The following is a 15,344-nucleotide window of genomic DNA, read 5'->3' as shown; positions in this document are numbered from 1 at the left end:
AACATCTCTCCAGTATACGTTGTGGATTGGGCTCCCTTAGGACACCCAGTCAACTTAGATGAACAAATAAGGGGAATTTTAAACCAAAGTTTCACAAACGAATTCGGAATGACTTTGGGTTTTAATGATTTTGAGAGGTTGTTTAGTTTAAATAGCCCTGTATATAGAGAATGGTGTTTAGAGTTCTATTCTACCGTTAGAATGAGTTTACACCCAGAAACTATCAATGACCCTAATTTTATACAATTTCCACTGGGTAGGGTAGATAGAAGTATGTCCCTAAGCAATGTGACTGACGCATTAGGGATTTACACCGTTGAGGAGATGTTGGCTCCCGGTTATAGGGAGTATATTTTTACAGGGGCTAGATATACAGGAAACTATGATTCTTCGAGAGTCTGGCAATCTTTTACTCAAAGGAATACATATGAGCCAGGCCAAGAATCATACCTAAAGATCACTGATGTTCGCTTTAGAATAATTCATAAATTTATAGCTAACACAATAAACCAAAGGTCATTTGTTAATACAGATAAAATTAATTATATCGACCTTTGGTATTTAGATGCGATCAGAGATAGGGATACATTTGTTAGTATACCCTATGGAGTTGCTTACTTTTTGGCCCATGTTGGTAAAGGGGCTAGAGGAACAAGTGAAATGTTGGGGGGTCACTACATCACGTGTCTAGGAAACTGGTTCGGACTCGACTCGAGTGAATCAGAACCTCCAATCTAACCGGTAGATCAGGCTGTTAAAACTTTAGGATTGGATGTATATAGGACGGCAAAGGCTATACACGTGAGGGGCGGGGTAATTAGTTTAAGATGACAAGAAGTTGTTGCTCTCGCTCCTATGGAGGAGGATGAGGAACCCGTGAGGGAAACTAGGAGGAGACGCAGACAGCCAGATCAAGCTAGTTCGTCTAATACAGATATGTCTGATTTCGATATGCTACAAAATTCATTTAATTCATTGAGTTTAGATATAAGAAACTCATATGAAACATGGGGACGGAGATCAGAAGACCAATACACTAGTTTGTCTCGACGGTTAGGGGATGTAAGGGCAACCCAATTAGATCAGGGTAATATTCTAGAAAACATCCGCTATGATCAGAGAGGCAAGGGAGCACAGTTAGAGTGGGCGCATCATCAGGCATATTTATACGCAGCTAACCCACAGGCTTTATACACCTTCAGCCTTTCCTTCATACCCCCAATGGCAAGCACACGGTGACCCTCTACCTCCACCTTATGACCCCAACATTGCCTTAGCTGCAAGTCAGGAAGCCTATAGGCATTTTTACGAGGAACAACGCCTAAATGAACAACGGCAGCAACAGCAGTGGGAACAGGAAGATCAGGGAGGCCCTGCGTGGTCATTTTTCTAGTTTCTTTTTAGTTTTTGAATATTTATTTTTTTTGTGTAAAATAATTTTTATGGTGTGTTAATTTACTTTTACTTTTATATATTTTATATATACAAAAACTTTTAGTGTGGGGTAAATTTTTTGTACTACTAAAGTACAACCCCATCTCGTTTGTAATTGACATATTTGTTGACAGGTACTTACGATGATGAGATTCGACATAGCGAAACACGAAAGTATTATTGTGATAAAAAGGATTGGATATGTTCATACAATAAGCATTTTACAATCTCCAATTGCTTAACAAAGGAAGTTCTAAATACTTTACACTTTTTGTCCTCTCAAATTTATATATTTTATCTGATTTTATGTAATGAGGGCATTACATAATCTTAAGTGTGGGGTGTGAGTAAATAAATTCTCGAGAACTTATAATTTAGTGGTTTTTAAGAAAATTTTGAACATTTTTTAAACAAATATATCTAATCAATTTTTAAGGTAATTACGAGCAATTAAAGATTAGGTGAAAAAACCGAAATTATTGTCTCCATACATTAAAAATACATAAGTTTATTTGATTAAAATATTTAAAAGAAAACCAAGTATAATGGAATTTATAAACCCATATGTTTAGAACCATTTATCACATGTTTCTATAAAGTTTATTGCAGATATCATTGCTTTGGAATGTATAAACCTGAATATCTCATTAAGGAAGTAAAGTCTTCCAAAATGACACACTTCCTAACTTATGTTAGAAGATGTAGTCCAGAACAGCTGTAGGTTGACGAAAAATCTTGAAAAATCATCTCTATCATCGGCTGGAAATCCACCTCACCTCAACATCAAACAGGGTTTTTGGTGGTCAGACTTATCCTAACCATGAGATGGATCTGTCTCGTACAATGGGGGGCACATTGCAAATTAGCTTTTAAGACTAATGAATCTAATCCCCAGATGGATGATCTCCGTAAAGATCAACCGCATCTATGTTTGATCGCGGTCAACATACATATGCCATAACAAATTGAGGTGTGCAAACTCATGGTTTACCGATGATATTTGGACACGATATAATTTTATTCTAAAACTTATGCTATTTTATGAATTATATTGTGTAAAACCATTTTTAGGACATTCGGTTTCAAGTTCCATGATACTTCAATTATGGGGGCGGATAGCTTGCTAATCGCCGACTGAGACTATGGTTTTCAGTTACCCTCAATCGGAATTTGAGGTTAAAACCGGAAAACGTGTCTAGTGTAAAAACTAGCATGCCATTTTATAAAAACATAAAACGTTTTCACAAGGTCCAATTTTCCGTAAGGATCCAAATTTTTAAACCTTAATCACGAGTTTCAACTTTGTTTCTGTTGCCAGAATTTCATTTCGTGTGGTGTGCGTGTGATCCAATAAATATTGTGTAGTGTTTCCAACTTATTTCATATAACATGTGTTTCATTTCGTGTAGCGTGTGTTGTGTGATTTAATGTTCGATATGGAAAAATATGTAATGTTCCGATTCTATTTAGAAGATGTAATTGATTGAGGACAAGCAACGTTCAAGTGTGGGGTATTTTGATATTGCTTTAAACATACATATATTTCGATGCAATATCATTTATATTTCATCGGCTTTTACCGAAACGAAGACATTCAAATGCATAATTCATGAGAAAAACGGCAAAAGTAAACGCGAGCTTAAAGTAAGAAGAAATTCGATAAAACAACGGATTTAATCCAAATATATATCAAGATAATGTTTACTCGAATGCAAGTTCAAGATGATCGAAGAAAAAGAGTTCAAATGAGAAGTTCCAAGTCGATATACGTCAACACGGGATCAACAAAGAACAAACGAAAAAATAAAAATAAGAAAACTGTCGATTATTCCTACGCGAAACGTGTGCAAATCTACGCAAAACGCGTAGTATTTTTGCCTTACGCGGATCGTGTGGGTATCTACGCGAAACGCGTAATCTTGAGTCCAGATTCAGATCCGAATTACAAATGGGACGGTTGCTTTTTAGTTTTATATTACAACTTTACACTTTACAGCATAAAAAAGAGGAATATTACAGAGACTTTTGACCTACTACTTCAACTCTCAATGCTATAATACGGAGACCAGTTCAGAGGAGAAGAGAGACATATCAAGATACATCGAAAAATATTATTCTCACTGTTTTTCATTTTATAAATTTCTAAGTACTCCGTATCAGTTTATTTAGTTTTAAGTACAGTTCCAATTAATTTCCAAGGTTCAATATTTAGGATAGTTTCAATATTAGGGGTGTATTGTTCGTGATTAAGGGTATTATTGTGCGAGTGCAAGGGTGTTGTTATTGTAATTTTTCTACCGTTTTGAAGTTAATGAAAGTGAAGATTTTCGTAAGTATATTCCGTTAAAATTATCGTTATCAATTTTTATCGTTATTATTATGTTTGTATGTTTTTATTTTTATGTTTACCCTAGCATAATGAGTAGCTAAATTTCCCTAGTGTTTGCTTAGATGTAGAGCCCCTAGTGAAATGGATTGTTATCATTTGTAAAAAATTAAAATGTAACTTAAGTATTTTTAACATTGAGCCTAATTAAAAGAACCATTATTATGTATTTAGAAATTTAAATCCTGTCACTTAATTTGTTAGTTTAAAATAACGAAAGTTATTTTTATCTATATAAATTAAGCTTCAACATTAAAAGTGATCTAGACGAACTTATGAATAATTTATTAACACTAAATTAGAAATAAAGTTCGGTGGTTTGGGTAATATCACTAGTCATATAATAGTGAAATTATAAAAAGGGAAACCATTATAATTTGGGTTTTGGCGAAGGTCAAAATTGGGTTGGGTCTTAATTTATATACTTAAGAACTAGTAACTATCTAAATAGAATCCGATGAAAATTAGATTTAATTTAGTTAGTCATAACTTTATATTTATTCAAAAGAAAAATATAAAGTTTTATACTAAAACATTTTAATAGGTCTTAAACGCAAAACAATTCATGGATCTAGAGGTGACACATTTAAGTAAACACTCCCATTTATATATTGTAAATTATTATTATTATTTACGTATTATTATTTAGCAAAACTAAAAATATAAATCAAAATACTCGAATTTGTACCAGAACTGTTTGTCACATCGAATATAACTTACGCGTATCGCGTATACATTACACGAAATGCGTACCTTCAAAATTATACGCGGAACGCGTATTAATCTACGCGAAATGCGTACGTATTAAAATATCACTGTTACGTATTTTATTTATTTTCTAAGTTTTAAAATAAATCTTTTATTATAATTTTAAAGTAAATAATTTATAATTAGTTTAATTATTGTAATTTCCTATAATTCAGTTTTATATTTAATTTAGGTTATTATTTAGTTAATTTAAATAAATTTGTATATTATAATTTATTGCTCAAAACAAAATCCTAATCAATTAGTTTTATTAAAAGTTATTATTTTATTAATTATTATTTAGTAATAAACTTATTTAGATCACAATTAGTATAATTTCAATTAATTCACTTTTAAGTTAATAATTATAAATAATGTATTCGTATAAATTAATAAGTAATATAATTAAGTTAAGATTAAGTTATATTTTATTATTATTATGTAGTATTATAAATTCCTAATCCAAAACCCCCTTTAAATAAGTTTAACATCAAGGACTATTAAAAATAATTTAAACACTGTCTCCCTGTGGAACGAACCGGATTTACCAACAAACTAAACTACACGGATAGGACTAGTTGCCTATATATGTGTGAAACCAAAATGAATTCATTAAAACACCACATATATAATAAATCAATTCGTGTAACAAAACAATTCAAATCCGTTCATAAATGAAGGTATTGTTTCAACGCATCAATTACAAACTCATGGAATTCGATGATATCTAAACTCGAGCTTGAACGAGAAAATATTTTGATCAAAATTACAAACCGATTTGTTTTCTGAAAACCCATTTTCAATGCGTTCATTACCATTGAACGTAAAATCCTAGGAATTCATCTGGAATTCATTAGGTCACCTGAACCAAATCGGGTGTCAACCGTAAGAACGGTGGTTGCATAGCATGGTCAAAGACAGGACCTTGTGCCAGACCGAAAAACCATAAGGGTGAGCTTTACTATTGCTCCTACAAAGGATAGTAATTGCATCCGACACGTTATAGACCATAATTAAAAGCATGTCAGGGGACATTGCCTTAACAGTTGCTTGTTCAACGCTTTCCTTTACAACCGGACGGTAGTTTTCCGAAAGGTAATATACGGAGCAAGTATACTGGACGTGTTGCTTTCCTAATACAAGGTTAGCAAGTGGGTGACGCAAAACCATAAGTTTTGAGCTAAAATTTTCAAATCTGAAACCCACCAAACCCACAAAAACATTTTGCAAACACCGGTGAAGGGTTATTCCAGAAAACTTATCTAGGGTAAAAGCTAGATCGTATTTTCAAAAGATCAAATGTTTTCATAAAGATCCAATTTCCTTAAGGATCTAAATTTTCATAGTCATGTGGGACTGTAACCACAACGTTACTACCATTATTCATACCGCCGTATAGAAATCACTGATGTACAAAGTGTGAAGAATAAAGAAGTGATTCTAGTATTTTTTTATTTCAAGACTATATTGCTTGAGGACAAGCAACGCTCAAGTGTGGGAATATTTGATAATGCTAAAAACGAACATATATTTCATAGCATTATCCCTCAAGAAAGACAAGCTTTTAGTTGCAATTGTTCTATTTACAAGTGATATTCGTTTAAATAATAAAAGGTGAAGACAAAAGACAGATTCAACGAATTGAAGAAGCAAACGACCAAAAAGCTCAAAAGTACAAAGTACAATCAAAGTGGTTCAAATTATTGATGAGAAATGTCTCAAAATTACAAGAGTACAAGATACGAAACGCAAAGTACAAGATATTAAATTATACGCAAGGACGTTCGAAAAACCGGAACCGGGACCAGAGTCATCTCTCAACGCTCGACGCAACGGACTAAAAATTACAAGTCAACTATGCACATGAATATAATATAATATATAATTAATTCTTAAAATTAATATATATATTATATTATATATTATAAACGTCGGCAAACAAGAAAACAAACATATGTGAGCTGGTACCTACCTCCATGTGATCGCATGGCCTGTAGGCTTGTTTTCCATGCGATCGCATGGGCCACTTTTTGTGGCCACATGCCTATAAATTTCGCGGTTTTGCTCGAACTTTAACACATCTTTTTCCTTTCATCTATCAACGTATATATATTTATATTTATATTATAATTTTAATTTTAATTTTAATTCTAATAATAAGGGTATGTTAGCGAATGTTGTAAGGGTGTAAGTCAAAATTCTGTCCGTGTAACGCTACGCTATTTTAATCACTGTAAGTTATGGTTAATATTATTTTTAAATTAATGTCTCGTAGCTAAGTTATTATTATGCTTATTTAATGCCAAAGTAATCATGATGTTGGGCTAAATATTAAAATTAGGTAATTGGGCTTTGGACCATAATTGGGGTTTGGATAAAAGAACGACACTTGTGGAAATTAGACTATGGACTATTAATGGGTTTTATATTAACTAAATGATACCTCGTTGATTTAATATATAGACTTATAATTTGACGTATTTATGTATAACCACATACACTTGACTGGGCACGGTGGGCGGGATATCTATAAATACCAATAATTGTTCATTTTACCGGATACGGAACTAGATTAATAGTTAATAGACTTGTTGAAACAGGGGTGGATTACATTCAAGGGTAATTGGTGTAATTGTTAACAAAGTATTAAAACCTTAGACTACACGCAGTCGATAACCTGGTGTATTCATTAAACAAAGTATTAAGACCTTGTTACAATTCGAATCCCCAATAAGTTGGAATATTTGACTTCGGGAATAAGAATAATTTGACGAAGACTCTCGCACTTTATGATGATGACTGATGGACTATTATGGACAAATCCGTATAGACATATCAAATAATCCAGGACAAAGGACAATTAACCCATGGGAATAAACTAAAAACAACACGCCGAACATCATGATTACGGAAGTTTAAAATAAGCATAATTTATATATTTCATATTTAATTGCACTTTTAATTATCGCACTTTTATTTATTGTCATTTTATTTAATTGCATTTTTAATTATCATACTCTTTAATTTTTACAAGGAAATACTATTAAATACGATACAATTTTTATTAATTTACGGATGGGATATACCTAAACCTTGCTACAACACTTATAGGCAGTGTACCTAATCGTAGAGTAGTATAGTTTTTAGTAAGTCCGGTTCGTTCCACAGAGAGACGACTTATTTTACACTATATTTTTAAACAATTATATTTGTACAAAATATATTATATATAGTAATAATATATAAAAGGGGGTTTACTGTTTAATGACCGGTTTGTCAATTTTTAAAACTTTAGTCGCAGTTAAAACCTAATGTAAAATATTAAAAATAAATATAACTTAATTTTAAGCGTAAAGTAAATAACGATAATGAAATTGCGATAAATAAAAATGCGATAAATAAAAAGTACGATAATTAAAGAGTACGATAATTAAAAGTGCAATTAAATATGAAATAAAAGAATTATGCTTATTTAAACTTCCGTAATCATGATGTTTGACGTGTTGTTTTTAGTTTATTCCCATGGGTTAATTGTCCTTTGTCCTGGATTATTCGATATGTCCATACGGATTTGTCCATAATAGTCCATCAGTCATAATCATAAAGTGCGAAAGTCTTCGTCAAATTATTCTTATTGCCGAAGTCAAATATTCCAACTAATTGGGGATTCGAATTGTAACAAGGTCTTAATACTTTGTTTAATGAATACACCAGGTTATCGACTGCGTGTAAACCAAGGTTTTACTACTTTGTTAACAATTACACCAATTACCCTTGAATGTAATCCACCCCTGTTTCAACAAGTATATTAACTATTAATCCAGTTCCGTGTCCGGTAAAATGAACAATTATTGGTATTTATAGATATCCCGCCCACCGTGCCCAGTCAAGCGTATGTGGTTACATATAAATACGTCAAATTATAAGTCTATATATTAAATTAACGAGGTATCATTTAGTTAATATAAATCCCATTAATAGCCCATAGTCTAATTTTCACAAGTGTCGTTCTTTTGTCCAAACCCGAATTATGGTCCAAAGCCCAATTACCCCATCTTAATATTTAGCCTAACATCACGATTACTTCGGATCAAACAAGCATAATAATAACTTAAGTACGAGACATTAATTTAAAAAGGAGAACACAACTTACATTGATTATTTATCGCGTAGTGTTACATGGACAGAGCTTCGACTTCAAAACCCGTAAATTAACCTTTACATAACCCAAACTAATCTAATATAAAACTAACCTATACTATATATATATATATATATATATATATATATATATATATATATATATATATATATATTACATAGGGAGTATGATAAAAATTGGTGGTTTAAACTGCCAAACTCGTTGCCTTTTATAGATGTGGCCTGCTTTCTGAAGCCATGCGATCGCATGGAATTTGCTCTTCCAGGCCATGCGATCGCATGGCCAGCTGGATCCAGCTACATTGCTTTGTTTTCTTCTTTGTCGACGTTATTTAATATAATATATAATATATAAATAATTTATATAATTATTTAAATATTTTATTATATTCTTTTGCATAGTAGACTTGTAATTTTTGGTCCGTTGAGTCGGGCGTTGATAGTTGGCTCAGGTCCCGGTTCTGGTTTTCGAACGTCCTTTCGTATAATTTAATATCTTGTACTTTGCGTTTTGCAATTTGTAATTTGCACAAAAATTATTTTCCTTAACTCCCAAAATCAGCGCAAGTCTTTAACTCACTTTTAGTGGCACTTTTGAGTGCACTATGGCTTTAGTGGCACTTTTCAGGCTTTAGTGGCACTTTTTCTTCAATTCTTTAATCTTCGTGCTTTGTCTTCACATTTATTTATTTAAACGATTACAACTTAAAAATAGAATAATTACAACTAAAAACTTTACATATTGGGATGATATTGCGACTAAATATATGTTCGTTTGGAGCACTATCAAATATTCCCACACTTGAGCGTTGTAATTGTATAATTGTTTCATATACCGCTCCTACAAGGATAGTAATTGCATCCGACACGTTATAGACCATAATTAAAAGCATGCCAGGGGACATTGCCTTAACAGTTGATTGTTCAACGCTTTCCTTTATAACCGGACGGTAGTTTATCGAAAGGTAATATACGGAGCAAGTATACTGGACATGTTGCTTTCCCAATACAAGGTTAGCAAGTGGGTGACACAAAACCGCAAGTTTTGAGCTAAAATTTTCAAATATGAAACCCACCAAACCCACAAAAACAATTTGCAAAACACCGGTGAAGGGTTATTCCGGAAAACTTATCTAGGGTAAAATCTAGATTGTATTTTCAAAAGATCAAATGTTTTCATAAAGATCTAATTTCCTTAATGGATCTAAATTTTTATAGTCATGTGGGACTGTAAACCACATCGTTACTACCATTGTTTATACCACCGTATAAAAATCACTGATGTACAAAGTGTGAAGAATAAAGAAGTGATTCTAGTATTCTTATTTCAAGACTATATTCCTTGAGGACAAGAAACGCTCAAGTGTGGGAATATTTGATAATGCTAAAAACAAACATATATTTCATAGCATTATCCCTCAAGAAAGACAAGCTTTTAGTTGCAATTGTTCTATTTACAAGTGATATTCGTTTAAATAATAAAAGGTGAAGACAAAAGACAAATTCGACGAATTGAAGAAGCAAACGACCAAAAAGCTCAAAAGTACAAAGTACAATCAAAGTGGTTCAAATTATTGATGAGAAACGTCTCAAAATTACAAGAGTACAAGATACGAAACGCAAAGTACAAGATATTAAATTGTACGCAAGGACGTTCGAAAAACCGAAACCGGGACCAGAGTCATCTCTCAACGCTCGACTCAACGGACTAAAAATTACAAGTCAACTATGCAAATGAATATAATATAATATATAATTAATTCTTAAAATTAATATATATATTATATTATATATTATAAACGTCGGCAACAAGAAAACAAACTTATGTGAGCTGGTACCTACCTCCATGCGATCGCATGGCCTGTAGGCTTGTTTTCCATGCGATCGCATAGGCCACTTTTTGTGGCCACATGCCTATAAATTTCGCGGTTTTGCTCGAAATTAACACATCTTTTTCGTTTCATCTATCAACGTATATATATTTATATTTATATTATAATTTTAATTTTAATTTTAATTCTAATAATAAGGGTATGTTAGCGAATGTTGTAAGGGTGTAAGTCGAAATTCTGTCCGTGTAACGCTACGCTATTTTTAATCACTGTAAGTTATGGTTAATATTATTTTTAAATTAATGTCTCGTAGCTAAGTTATTATTATGCTTATTTAATGCCGAAGTAATCGTGATGTTGGGCTAAATATTAAAATTAGGTAATTGGGCTTTGTACCATAATTGGGGTTTGGACAAAAGAACGACACTTGTGGAAATTAGACTATGGGCTATTAATGAGCTTTATATTAACTAAATGATACCTTGTTAATTTAATATATAGACTTATAATTTGACGTATTTATATATAACTACATACGCTTGACTGGGCACGGTGGGCGGAATATCTATAAATACCAATAATTGTTCATTTTACCGGACACGGAACTGGATTAATAGTTAATATACTTTTTGAAATAGGGGTGGATTACATTCAAGGGTAATTGGTGTAATTGTTAACAAAGTAGTAAAACCTTGGTTTACACGCAGTCGATAACTTGGTGTATTCATTAAACAAAGTATTAAGACCTTGTTATAATTTGAATCCCCAATTAGTTGGAATATTTGACTTCGGGAATAAGAATAATTTGACGAAGACTTTCACACTTTATGATTATGACTGATGGACTATTATGGACAAATCCGTATGGACATATCGAATAATCCAGGACAAAGGACAATTAACCCATGGGAATAAAATAAAAACAACACGTCAAACATCATGATTACGGAAGTTTAAATAAGTATAATTCTTTTATTTCATATTTAATTGCACTTTTAATTATCGTACTCTTTAATTATCGTACTTTTTATTTATCGCATTTTTATTTAGCGCATTTTTATTTATCGCAATTTCATTATCGTTATTTACTTTACGCTTTAAATTAAGTTATATTTATTTTTAATATTTTACATTAGGTTTTAACTGCGACTAAAGTTTTAAAATCGACAAACCGGTCATTAAACGGTAAAAACCCCCTTTTATAATAATAATACTACTTATATATATTTTTGTATTTTTACAATTATAAGTTAAAAAATATAGCGTTAAACTTGGCTAAGTCTCCCTGTGGAACGAACCGGACTTACTAAAAACTACACTACTGTACGATTAGGTACACTGCCTACAAGTGTTGTAGCAAGGTTTAGGTATATCCACTCTATAAATAAATAAATCACTTGTGTAAAATTGTATCGTATTTAATAGTATTTCTTTGTAAAAATATAAACTATTTTATATACACCTCGCATAACTTCAAGTTTTATCCAAGTTGGATCTGACACGCCAGAAACCCTTATTCAGCATTTATTATGGGGTATTATTTATTATTATTATTATTTAGGGTTATTTATTTTAATATTTAGTTTTAGTTTTAATTTAATTTGTAATTTAAGTTTTAATTAGTTTTATAATTATAAAAAAATTAATACTTTTATAAAATATATAATATAAAATAATATTTTTATAAAATTTGTATTTTTATCATTTTAATTACAATTTGTATTTTTATCATTTATTCGTAATATTTGTATTTTTCGCTCGTAATTAGTTTTAAGTCATAGTTTTTGCCATAGTTATTTTTATTTCTAGATTTTTAGGCTTTGCCGTAAAATCCCTTAAGTGCTTTTTCTTTAGACTAAGATTTAGGTGCTTTAGAATTTTGCGACGCCGTTTTAATATTTTAGTACCTTTTTAAGTAATTTCTGTTTTGGATATAGAATTTTTTTAAGCTTTAATACCTATCGACACAACCTTTAATTCTTAGTTTTAGACTTTTAAGTTTAGACGCGCTACGTTCTTTTTATTATTTTTTGACCTTTTATTTTTCGACGTTTTCCGACGCGATCTTTTTCTTTCTTATTTCTCGCCGCTCTAGTTTTTAGGACATAGAATTTTCTATTTCTTCTCTTAAATTTCTTTCAATTCCAAACGAAAAATTATTTTAAGCGGTTAAATTGATAGACATCCAAATTTTCTGGTTCGTAGTAATAGTTGAATTTTTTAGTGGCGAGTTGTGGGCTTCCAATTTAAAGGGTCCTGGCTACCTGCTGCATCTATTGGCTATTCGAAACGTGGGCAAAATAAGAAAAGTCTATTAATTTGATAACTTATATAATTTTTAGTTTTATAACTAATAAGATAATTAGTAAATGCACCACATTGTAGCTAAAATTTGGTAATAAGCGCATTATGGAAAATCTCGAGAATATTTTGGAAACTCTTTATGACATCCGAAATCAATTTAATCAATACTCTCAAACGGGTGTTGATGAAAATTCGTTCGGTCAATCTTGGATCACGAATGACGAAACAATATCTGGTTGTGAAATCTGTGGAGATTATCACTCAACATGGGAATGTTATTATTACGTTCCTATGGAAAATTATGCACCCATGGAACCTGAATGGAATGATTATGAGGAATACAATTCTAATTGGGATTATTTCCAAGAATATATCCAAACTCAACAACCAAAAGACGAGGAAAACTATGTGTCTGAAAATTCTTTAGATTATATGAAAATCAAACTCGAAGAACTCGATGCTCAAAATGAACAAATGAGAGAGTTTGTAAATAGGCAAGCTGAAACTCTATCAGATTACACACCTGTTGATCTAAGGAATATTGTGCAAGAAAATCTCATATCATCGAATTTTGATGAATTCGAGAGCTCCGAAATCACCAACTATCCCGATGATACTTTTTATTCAGCTTTACCAATTTCACAACATATCGACACATTAGCCTCTACCGACGAAATCAACGATCCATCAATGGATGAAGAAGAAGAAGTAAGGGTGACAAATTGGTACTCTTGGGAAAACGATAACGTTAAAAATTTTACCCCCGAGACCAAAGTGGTGGGACCGATAAGTACCGTTAATGAAAAAGAATCTACTTCGATCCCGAAATTCACCATTCCACAACCTTCCAAACCAATATTCTCAATAGACGAGTCATCTACCGAAGATGATGTAACGACCCGCACTTTTCCGATCGTTCTATACTTATGAGATTAATATTTACATAAATTAAACCTTACCAACATGATAAGCAATCCAAATTGTTGAGACTTATGTTTTTGAAAAGAGTTTTACACAACGTTTGACCGTCTAGTTTGACCGATGATATCACGAACTATACAATATATGATAATTATACATACATATTTAACATGATCTAAGGATGTTTTAATATCTCATTTTGTATTAATAACAAAAAGTCATAAGTATATTTTGAAACTACTAACTTAAGTTTTCAAAACAATAACCTACGTAACGTTATTTGACATAAATACTGATGATTTATAATGTTTATACATATATCGTATAAGTAATGTATTTAATCATTTTTAAAGGGCTTTTATACATAAAACAATATAAGTATATTTACAAAAGATAGTTATATTTGAATTCTCGTTCCGTTTCCTCAATAATCCTATACGTATATCTAGGGTACTATACACAGCTTCTAGAAGTATTTACTATTGGTATATACCAATAGAAATCTTCAATTATTGGAATAATATGTCATTCATGACATAATAAATTTTAACTTATCTTAGATATTTTCACTAAAAACCAAATTTTCAAGCCTATAAATAAGCACCATTTCTAACTCATTTTTACACATTCATTTTCCAAATTTTACTTCCAATTTTCACACACACTTGCAAGAACTCTCTCAACTTTTATTTTACTACTTCTTTCCAGCAACTTTACATTTTAAACTTGAGGTAAAAACTCTACTTCAACTCTTTTTCAATTCATATATTTAAAGCTATATATATAAGAGTTTATAAACTAGAACATAGTTTGAATGATTTCAAACTTGTTCGCAAACTAAATAGATCCTTCTAACTTAACTTTCAAAATACTTCAAGACCTGTAATATATCATAAATATATGCTAATTTAACAAAGTATAACTTAGTTTTTCAAAGAACACCTTAAAAACTGAATTTACGACGTCGAAGTGCAACCGGGGGCTGTTTTGGGTTGGATAATTAAAAACCATCTTAAACTTTGAATTGGAGGTTTATTTTCTGGAAAAATGATTTTTACTATGAATATGATAACACATAAAAATTTCATGATTTAACTCAAAGTATAAGTATTTTTAGAAAAATAATCATTTGAGGTTGTTTACATGATGGAAAATGATTAACTTCATAAGTTTCACTAAAGTTTGACCTATGCCGTGTGATTTAGAATACAAAGTAAGGTATTTACAGTTCATAGTCTTAAAGAGGGATTCGATCCAAGGAAGTGGCAAGTTGAATCAACGAAAACGGAGTTGTAACGAAGAAACTATGACCAAAACGAGATCGGATATCTAAGACTAGTTTAGCTACGAAAATAATTGGAGAAAATTAAATAAATCACATCTTTTTAAAATAACATGATATTTTATATATATGTACTCATAATTTAATTTTATATGGTTCAGGATCACCCGTAAACAATACGAGAAGATTAATCATAAGATCTCATGATTGTACGCAACACGTCATTTGACAACACCGGTACTTTATGTACGCAACACGTCATTTGACAACACCGGTA

The sequence above is a fragment of the Rutidosis leptorrhynchoides genome, chromosome 9 (assembly GCF_046630445.1).
Source record: "Rutidosis leptorrhynchoides isolate AG116_Rl617_1_P2 chromosome 9, CSIRO_AGI_Rlap_v1, whole genome shotgun sequence".
Classification (NCBI taxonomy): Eukaryota; Viridiplantae; Streptophyta; class Magnoliopsida; order Asterales; family Asteraceae; genus Rutidosis; species Rutidosis leptorrhynchoides.
Note: the sequence above shows the minus strand (reverse complement) of the source record.